This window comes from Adiantum capillus-veneris, chromosome 14, assembly GCF_014529385.1.
Source record: "Adiantum capillus-veneris isolate H3 chromosome 14, ASM1452938v2, whole genome shotgun sequence".
In the NCBI taxonomy this organism is placed as follows: Eukaryota; Viridiplantae; Streptophyta; class Polypodiopsida; order Polypodiales; family Pteridaceae; genus Adiantum; species Adiantum capillus-veneris.
This window is the reverse complement of record NC_140944.1, coordinates 74273559-74283685: the sequence shown is the minus strand read 5'-3', so window position 1 is coordinate 74283685 and position 10127 is coordinate 74273559.

The window sequence follows — 10127 nt, the reverse complement described above, 5'->3', positions numbered from 1 at the left end:
TTCAAGCATTGAGGGAAAACAAGCTTTTCATCAATCAAAAGAAAAGAGAACTTTTTCTTCAAGAGATTCAATACTTAGGTCATATTATCTCTCAAGATGGTATCTGTATGGATCCATCAAAGTTGGAGGTAAGAAAAGCATGGCCTAATCCAAGGAATATACATGTGCTAAGAATCTTTACTGGTATGTGTGCATACTATAGACGCTTCATAGAAAAATTCTCTCAAATAGTAGGACCATTACATGACTTAACAAAGAAGAATGTTAAGTGCTCATGGATTGCTAAGGAGAAAAATGCTTTTGAAAATCTCAAAGAGAAGCTTACCTCTCCCAACCAGTCCTTATGCTTCCGGATTCTCAAATCAATTTGAGGTTCAATGTGATGCTTGTGGTGGTGATTGTCTTGGAGTAGTCTTGCTTCAAGAAGGGGATTCCATAGCATATGAGATGCGAAGGCTCAATACAGATGAACAAGTATTGGGCATATATGATTTCGCAATTCTATTTTCATATTGCTCACGTTGTTGGTAAGCACAATCAAGTGGCCTATGCACTCACAAAGACCAAAAGTTAATGAGGTGTCTATAGAAATACATAATGATCTATCTTCTATGATAGATAAGTATGCTACTGACCCTCACTTTAAAGACATAATGTCAGTCCTTACTTTGGGGAAGAAATAGGAACCATTCACCTTGTATGATGGTTATCTTCTCTATGGCAATAGGCTATGTGTTACCCACTCCCTTCATGAGAAAGTTATGTATCATCCCATGCTCCTCCTTATCTGGGGCATAGAGACAATCAACCTACTCTTTGAGGAGTAGAGACGCACTTCTATTTGCCTACCATGAAAGTGGAATGTTAGCAGCTGGACACACTCAACAGTGGATACTTGCCCGGCGGGATACTAATTTCCCTTGTAATCATTCCTTAATTGAGAAGAAGCCGTCATTTCACCTTTGTAAATAGTGGGGCTTGCAAAAGCTTCCAAATTGTATCCCACTTTTGACATTTAGACTTAGTAAATGGTTAAAGTGGAACATTAGGGTTGGAGATTGTAAGGTATTTATACCACTTTTGACCTTAATGCAAAAAAACCCTTTTTGTCATTTTTATAAGTTTTGTATGTGTGAGTTGAGCGTACTCTGTGTACGAGAGAGAGTGAGAGTTTATCTTGATGCTACGCGCACACTGGTGGTCGGAATCAAGTGCGGAGAAGTGCAGCCTGTTTCCCCCAAAGAGAGCTACGTGCCAACACCTACAGTGCAGGTGTACGACCCGGCTTTGCAAGATCGACCCATGAGCTATATCTAGTGATTCAGTGAGCATATGTTGTCTGTTTTTGCATTTTAACATATCCACGCATTCGCAATGAGTAGAGCTACACATTAGGCACTTTAGTTTTCAGAAACGACGACCTACAAAAACCTGTCAGACATCCTACGTGATTCTGCACCGGGTGTTTAGGGTTGGGGTTTTGGGTCACGGACCTTAGGAAGAGTGACCTATTGGTGTTAATAGGATTTCCTTCAAGTTTCGTAGCATTTCGAGAACGTTTGATGGCTATTTGGCTCTTGAAAGCATTGTAGGAAATCTCCTCTTGTGTACTCTTGAAGGTTGTAACTTAGACATTGGGTAGAAACCTCTGTAGGAAGTAGTGAATAGTCGGTCGAGTGTAGGTTGACACCCTATGCTTGCTTCCATGCGCTTGCGGGTCGAGCTTTTTCCTTAGCTGACAAATCTTGTTAGGTGAGTTCTCACTGTGCTGACGTCCATCGCGGCATATCCGCCAACATTGGCGCCATTGCTGGAGACGAAAACCCTAGGTAGGTGACCGAGACTAGTCCTTGAGGATAGGGATTCTCTGGCTTGCCAGAGTCTTGTTTTACATTTAGATAGGATCAGAGGGTGGTGGACTCTCTAGGTCTTAGCAGGAGTCTAGGGAGCGAGTGTCTGGCCTAGATCCTTCAACTTAGATAGTATTAGGTAGGAGAGTAGGAGTTGGAGTGATAAAGGCGGTGAAAGGATAGCTTGAGAGTCCGGGGAGGTCAGGAAGCAACCAAGACACGAAAATCACCATCTCACATGATTAGTTGGAGTAGCGTAAGTAGGACATCATGATTTACGATCTGGAGCACTTCATGGATGTTATAATTGTTGTTAGGCTAATAAAAGAGCTGTAAAAGACGGAAAAGAGTGTTTAGAAGCTGAATTGAAGTTCAAAAGTTTCTGTGAGTATTTTTGAGAGAGCTGCATAGCATAGGGAGTACTTCTGTCAAAAACTAAATAAATTTTAAGACAGTAGACATCTTACGCGTAGCATGTCTCTAGGGGGTTTTTAGCAGGGAATTTGGGGAAACTCAGGTCATCTGTGTGTTCAGAGGGTGGGTTTCACCCTAGTAACATATAGACTTGAGTGTTTTTCCCTTATTGGATTGCCCAAAAGCTAAAAGGCAGACTCACAAAACGTAAAAGTTCAGAAAAGGTTTAAATTGAGAGAAATATGCATATTTTTGCACTTGTAAGGCATATTGGCACTTTTTGAGAGCATAGGGAAGGCAAAGTAGCACTTTAGTCTCAGAAAAGGAGTAGTAGACATCCTACGTGTAGGATGTCTACAGGGTGTTCTGGTGAGAATTTTGAAAATCTAAGTTGACCAGTGCGTTTAGAAGGTAGCAATTACCCTTTATTCACTTGGAAGGGGGAACTTGACCATATCTTGACAGGATAAGGCCAAAAGACGGAAATTGCCAGACATCTTACCCAAATTGGACCCAAGGCATTATTTTAAGACCAAAACCATAGGATGTCTTCGTGAGCATGATCCACATGATTTATTGAGTGCATGAGAAAGGTTTCATCTCAATTGGTGGAGAAAGTTGGGTTTTAAGTAGACTTTAGCATTTTTGACTGAAAAAGGCTAGAATAGCTAAATTTGAGGTCTTTTGAAAGCCAAACTAAAATCTAAGCATAGCGTTGGGTTGCTAACATCAAGGGGAAGCTGTGGCTCAAGTTTGGAGTCAAACAGAGCACATAGACATCCTACACGTACTATGTGTTCACAATGATTTAGCACTCCAAATCCAATTGTGAGCATACTAGAGTGATCAACACCTTAAGAGGAGTCTGTGTTTTGAATTTGGAGCAATTTTGAGCAGTTAGATATGCTACACGTAGTATGTCTAATGCATGATATTGAAGTCAAAATCTGACTGTGGATATAGCAGGGTGTTATATAGCCTTAGACAAAGCCTCCTAGTCAATTTTGGTTCAAATTGGAGTTGATTTGACTGGTGAAATATCAGATCAACATCAGGCTGCTGGAACAGATTTTTGATCAGTTGACCAGCTTATAGGTGTCCAAATCAAAAAAGTGAGAATAGCTGTGGGCTCAGCACATCAAGGGGAATCTATAGTGCAAATTTCAGTCAAAATAGAGCAGGTAGACATACTATGCATAGGATGTCTACAGGGTCTTATGGAAGTCAAAATATGACTATGGACATAGAGTGATGTTCCAATTGACTTAAGCGTTCTAGAAATTCTTTCAGAAGTGAAATTGGACCTTGTTTGACCTTTTGACGGAGCAAAGACGAAATTAAGACTTTACCTCTAAATTGATAAACACTTGGGTAAAGTACAGTTCTAGATTAGCAGACCTAATCAAGAACATCCGAAGTATATAGAGTACAGTAGTGGTTGAGGTTAACCCTCTAGTTATACCAATCATTACTAAGACCACCTCTAGCGGTTAAATTCTTTGATTTGATTGCCGAAATTAAACGCTTGTGTACAGGTGTATTCAGCGCGGCAAGGTAAGAAGTTGGGCGGAAACTGATCCCTTGCCAGGTGAGTGGTTGGATTTGTGATAAATTGCATTGCTAAGTTTGATGAATTTAAGTTGAGGAAGACACATTCCAGGAGACCAAAAAGTGGTAGGTGATCAGGGTAGCTTAGTATCCACTGAAGAAAGTGTAACCCAGGCAAGGCTAGATCCATTAGCACCAATCATTGAGGAGGGTAGTGATACTGACACTTCATCAGATAAGTCCTTCTTCATGATGGGTAGTCAACAGCCAAGATGTTACTTCGGCGAAGGACCAATGCTAGGAGGAAGTACCTCCCAAAACCCTTTGAACGATGTCAAGTTCACTATAATATTCTTAGAAGGAACAAACTCTACGGGAGCCCTAGTTTATTATGACTATCAAGGACGCAAGTGTATTTGTCTAGAGGAAAGACCTTCTCAGAGACTGGAGATAATTCGAGTCTATGATGATGGAGATAGATTCCGAGACGAAAAGGGGAACCACTATCTGATAGTTAGTAACCCTGAGGATTACAACAGATATGGAGATAATGTGGAAAAAGGAAAAATGGTCTCAGAGGCTCACGAGCCGCCTCCAAAAATTGATCGACTTGGAGCTCTTTTTATGTATGATAAAAAAAGAACCAGGGTCTCTACCTATAATGACAATGTGGGAATTTACAAGCATGAGAGCGAGGAAGTAGTCTCTTATTTTCGATGCAAAGAACCCTACCAAAATGAATTAAGCAAAGACAAGGTTCTTTACTTGTTCTCTTATGAAATTGCTATGGGGAAGGATATCATTTTTGTTGACAGGTACGGGAGAGAATACAAACGAATTCTCCCAGAGAAGGTAGAAAAGGAAACAGTACCAGAAACATCAACATATGCCCCCGAAGAAGGACCAAGGTCCACCTATACCCCTAGCAAGTCAACAAATCCATTTTCAGAAGAGTACGAGACAACATCACATTCCAACCGACAACAGATGTTCAACTACCAGAACCAACAAGCAACCCAACCATCATTGCAGGCATGGCTTCAACAAAGTGCGACATTAGAACAAGTTAGAAATAGAGATGGTTATCTAGCCGCAACAGGGCTAAGAGATTTACAAGAACCACCACTCTATTCACAGTATCAAGGGGAGAGTAAGCCAAAAACTCAAGAGTCGACAGAGCCTGGAAGACAACCCATAGAACGAGTTAGAAGAGATGAACCACCTCTTTCAAGAACTATCAGAAATTATGGCTTAGGGGCACCTCTGGGAGAGGAACCCTCCCACTACCGAAGGCTAGATGAGGTATATCGAGTAGGACGAGGAGAACCAATGATGAGATTTGTAGACCATCGTAGAATTAGACCTTCCCACGTGCAAAAATGGGTAAACAAGAAATACACGGGAAATAGAGATCCTAGGGATCATGTAGCAATCTTTGTGCGTGTAATTAGAGCTGAAGAAGTGTTGGACTTCCCTACTCAATTTGCAGGGTTTGGGCTTATTCTAGAAGAGGATGCCGCTACGTGGTTTGACTCTGTGGAGCGTAAAGATTTCGAGTCTATGAGGAATTCTCACAAAGGGGGATAGCTCATAATATAGTCTCACAAATCCATAAATTCGAACATAAAGAAGGGGAATCTGTGCGAAAGAAAGCCCTACGACTAAAAAGATATGTAAAGTTCTGCCCTGTGGAAGAACTGCCAACTCAGCCCAGACTAATGCTTATATTTATTCAAGGACTAAGGAATGCAGATCTCCAGAAGGACTTACATATGAAGAGGAGCACAATGTTAAATGAGTTAACTAAGGAGGCTCTTTACCTTGTAGACAATTGTGCGGTCTACAACAAGGGCGAATTCAAGGATCTTGATGATGATTCATCCTCATAACAAAGTGGAAGCAAGTACGCTAAGACAACACCAAAAGGAGAAGTAGATGTAAGCCAGGAGCATCTTGTAGAGGAAGTGCTAAAAAAAATTAATATGTATGCCAAGCCTCAGGCTAAGCAGCCAAAGTGGTGTGCTATTGAACAAAAATGGACAAACCATGTGACGGAGGAATGTTATTATAACAAGGGATATGTGAGAGAGCGACCTTATGCTCCCCAAGCTCAGGTAGCATCTCCTCAACTTCCACCGATGCCTAGGTATCAAGCAGACAACCTACCAAGACCTGTAGGTGTTGAAAGACCACAACCAATATTGGGGCAGCAACCACCCCTACCAGGATTACGACCGGTCCGCATAAGTTACACACCAACGGTAAACGAACCAGAAGAGAAGGCTTTCGTACCTATGTATGCATATTATGAAGATTCCAATGGATATGAAGAAAATCCTATCTATTATCCATCAGAAGAAACCCCAATGCCAGAACCTTGGAGCATGATTGGAAGTACAGGACCACCAATAGCTGCACAGCTAGCAGGAGAAGGAAGATACAGCTTGGATGAAGGAACACTGTTGTTCATAGCCAACGGAGGCATGGGCGGGTAGAGGCATGCATACCAACAAATAGGAGCTCAAGGAGCACCTCAACAGCCTAAGGGACTCTGCTACAAGTGTGGTGGAGATCATTGGCTAAGGGATTGTCCTCACGATGAAATCATTAGAGCATTAGGAAAATTTTGAACTCAGTTTTGGGCCTTTTAAGAGTGCCACATCATCAAAGTTGTATAAAAGAAAGCAACCCGGTAGACCCCTCTAAATATTGCTTAGAACCCCATGATATGACCTATCATTGTAAAGTTCTTGAAAAATGGATTCTAAAGAGCCAAGGTCCGAAAAGTTTGGATGACTTCTATGAATGTTATGCCATGTTTTTCAATCGGCCAGGTTTTGTTACTGTTACGGTAATCTAAAATCACCTTTTTCTAGATCTACACGAAGCCAATGTCCGATACATGCATGCTATATATCAATAGATAGCATTTGAAGAGTAGATTCTAAATATCCAACCTCCGATAAGTTTGGATCTTATTTTCAAAAAATTTACCGATCCCCACTTTTTGAAAGCTATGCCACATCAACAATTCTTACAAGGCCCATTTTTGAGTCCAAACTTTTCCTAATGGTCAATGCGTATTGCACAAAGTGTGGAATTACTCACTTGATTCCTGATTTCCCTAAGAACCCGAGCAAAGGAGAAAAAACTAATTTGAACATGCTGGAAGTAGTGCCTTCCAGTGGAGGGTCAGAAAACGAGACAGTAATACCTATTCAGCCAGTGACATGAGCACAAGCTCAAAGAATGACAAATGAACCTATAATTGGAGAGCCAAAGATCAATGCCTGAAGTGCAGAAATGAAAAATTAGAGAAGCACTTGGAAAGCTAGAAAGGCGCGTATGAAATCCAGGAGAGAACGAGAGCAAACGGATCTATCCGAAGAGTTAAAACACACAAAGGATATATTGGAGCGGTTAGAGGATCTAACTAGTTTAAGTTCACACGCTGCTACAACCAAAGGAGCCAAGGAAAGAGTAGAACCCAAAAGTGCAGGATCGAGAGGATCAGTGATGGTAGAAAAAGTAAATGAGCAGTTGGACGCACTTTTTAAAGCATACGAAGCCAAACTCAAAAAAAACCAAAACCAAGAGCAAGATGGATGACTTATCCATATGCAGAAATAGAAAAAAAGAGGTTGGAAATGTGTAGAAAGATGCATAAAACAGCCCAATCCTTGATAGAAAATCCGCTTGGTAAACTTGCAAGTTGGCATGAGGTACCAGCTCCAACCCCTATCAAACCAACTCTAGAGAAACAAGTAGACACAAAGGAGAGACTCATGACTGCCTCTGAGTCTAGGAGAGAACCTATCATAGTGCCAAATATAACAGATGAGACAATTGATGGTTTCCAGCCTAAAACATTGATAGAAATGGGTAAGGATTGTAACAGTCTAGATGACCTGTGGAAGCAAATGAAGCTAGCAGGGTGAACCACCAAATAAATAGCACAAGAAAGGAGAAAAATGAGATCTTACCTCCCATTGAATAGTTTGAGGCAAGATCACAAATGAACTTTGATATGCATTCACAAGGGGGAGACCAGGGTTCAATTACTTTGGGGCACAGCCAACAAGACTCGCAAAAAACTCTACCCTCTTGCCTAGGGGAGTATGAAGCTAAGTCTGAGGTGAGAGCAATCCCATCTCAAAGACTTTCTTCCAACAGAGTGATGAATTCACAAGGATTGATTGAGTTATTGACCATCCGTGTGGCATGCAAAATCGCGTTAGCTGAACTCCTGAGGTTACGACCAAACATGTGGACCACAGTAGACAAATGATTAGAAAAATTTGGAGTAAAAGACCCTACCTCAAAGCTTCAAGAAGGGATCAGAGAATTGGACAAGCCTCAACTAAACACTAGGCCAGTACCTTTAAACAAGGTTGGAGAATATTATGAGGGAGAAGATGGAAATACCACACTACCAGTAGAATTTCAAGGAGTAGTATCCAAAGCTATTCTTGACAGTGGAGCGGGAGTCAATATCGCCACCAAAAAAAATCTGGAAAAAATGGGGAATACCGGCTTTGAGAGCTACCATAATGAAATTGCAACTGGCAGGTGGGTTCATGGAAAAGCCTCTAGGACTTTTAGAAAAAGTAATTGTCACCTCTTGCGGAATCAAGTATGAGCATACATTTGCAATAGTTGATTTCGACAAAAAGAACAATTACGAGATCATCTTGGGAAGACCATTCATGAGACAATTAAAGATGGTCCAAGATTGGGGTTACGACAACATATACCTCATACGTGGGGAGACTACAACCAAAATATACGTAAAAGACCATAGTTACAAGGATGTGAACTAGACACCAGTGGAACAGTTTGATTCAGCTACATTGGCAGGGTCCGAATTCCCAGCATAGTTAGACCAGAAAAAAGAGTTGTGGATGTGCGGAGCTTCACATTGTGGGAGCTTAAAAAGAGGAATTCATCTTAGAAAGACCTATTGAGGACAAGGATTACATTTCGGAACCTTTCCCTGAAGATACCTTAGAACCTCTAGAATGGGAACACATACTAGCAACATTGGATATCTGTACCATTACAGATATCCCAACGATAAAATTTTGCGATAAGAATGGCTATGATGTGCTACCCTATTACATGGTAAACCTTATACCAGAAGGAGATGAGAATGTAGACTCACCAGAACAAGAAGAGTTTTATAACTCCTCTGAGCATCTGGAATTAAGTAATGATGCAGATAACGAGTGTTCAGACACCTCGAGCGAGAGTGGGGAAACAACCACGAATATCAAGTTTTATGATTTTTCAAATCAACACCCTAGACGCCAGGAACTCTATATAAAAAAAGAACAGAAAACAAAAGTAGAGAGAACTTGATGCCCAGGATAAAAGATAAAACTCATTATCTAATGCTTGTCAAGGGAGAGGATTGTGTAAAAGACCAAATATCAAGAAGATTCTCAAGAGTTCGAAGGGAAGGGACACATAAGGAAATAAAACAAGCACGGAAGACTAAAACAGAAACAAAATCAAGAAAATCTCAACAATCAAAACAGGAAAAGACAAAAGATCCAGAGTGGACCAAAATGGAGCGTAAAAAGAAATACCAAGAACTAAAACAGTCGTTACGAGAGGTATGGACCATTGAGGAAGAAAGTAACGGTAAGGAGGATTCAGAAAAAGGAAACATGAATGTACCCTCCCACTATCGAAATTCACCATCCAAGATAGAAAAATCATAATGACACCACCAATAAGGGAAAGAATAAAGTAGGAATCTTACGATGGGCTGGAAAATGCTAAACGGATAGACCTCGTTGCGCCAGGTGAAGAGCCTTAGCCTGTCTATAAAGCAACTAATTTAGAGCCTGAAGAAGAAGAAAGGCTAGCACAACTTCTCAATAAGTATAAAGATGTGTTTGCATGGTCCTACAAAGACCTCAAAGGAGTTGATCCATTGATATGCCAACATACAATTCCTTTGAAATCAGATGCCAAACCTAGCAAACAACGTCCTTACACATATAATGACACATTTGTTAAACGTATCAAAGAAGAGATTGACAAGATGATGGATGCTGAATTCATCTATGAAATCGAGCATACAGATTGGGTGTCACCCATTGTGATTGTCCCCAAAAAGAACAAAAAGCTGCGTGTGTGTGTGAACCTCAAAAAAGTGAACGTAGCCACAATAAGGGATAATTATCCCTTTCCGACCACAGAACATGTGCTTGAGAGGGTGGCAAGAAAACGGGCCTATTCCTTTTTAGATGGGTTTTCGGGGTATAACCAATTGGCAATTGCAATAGAGGATCAACATAAAATAGAATT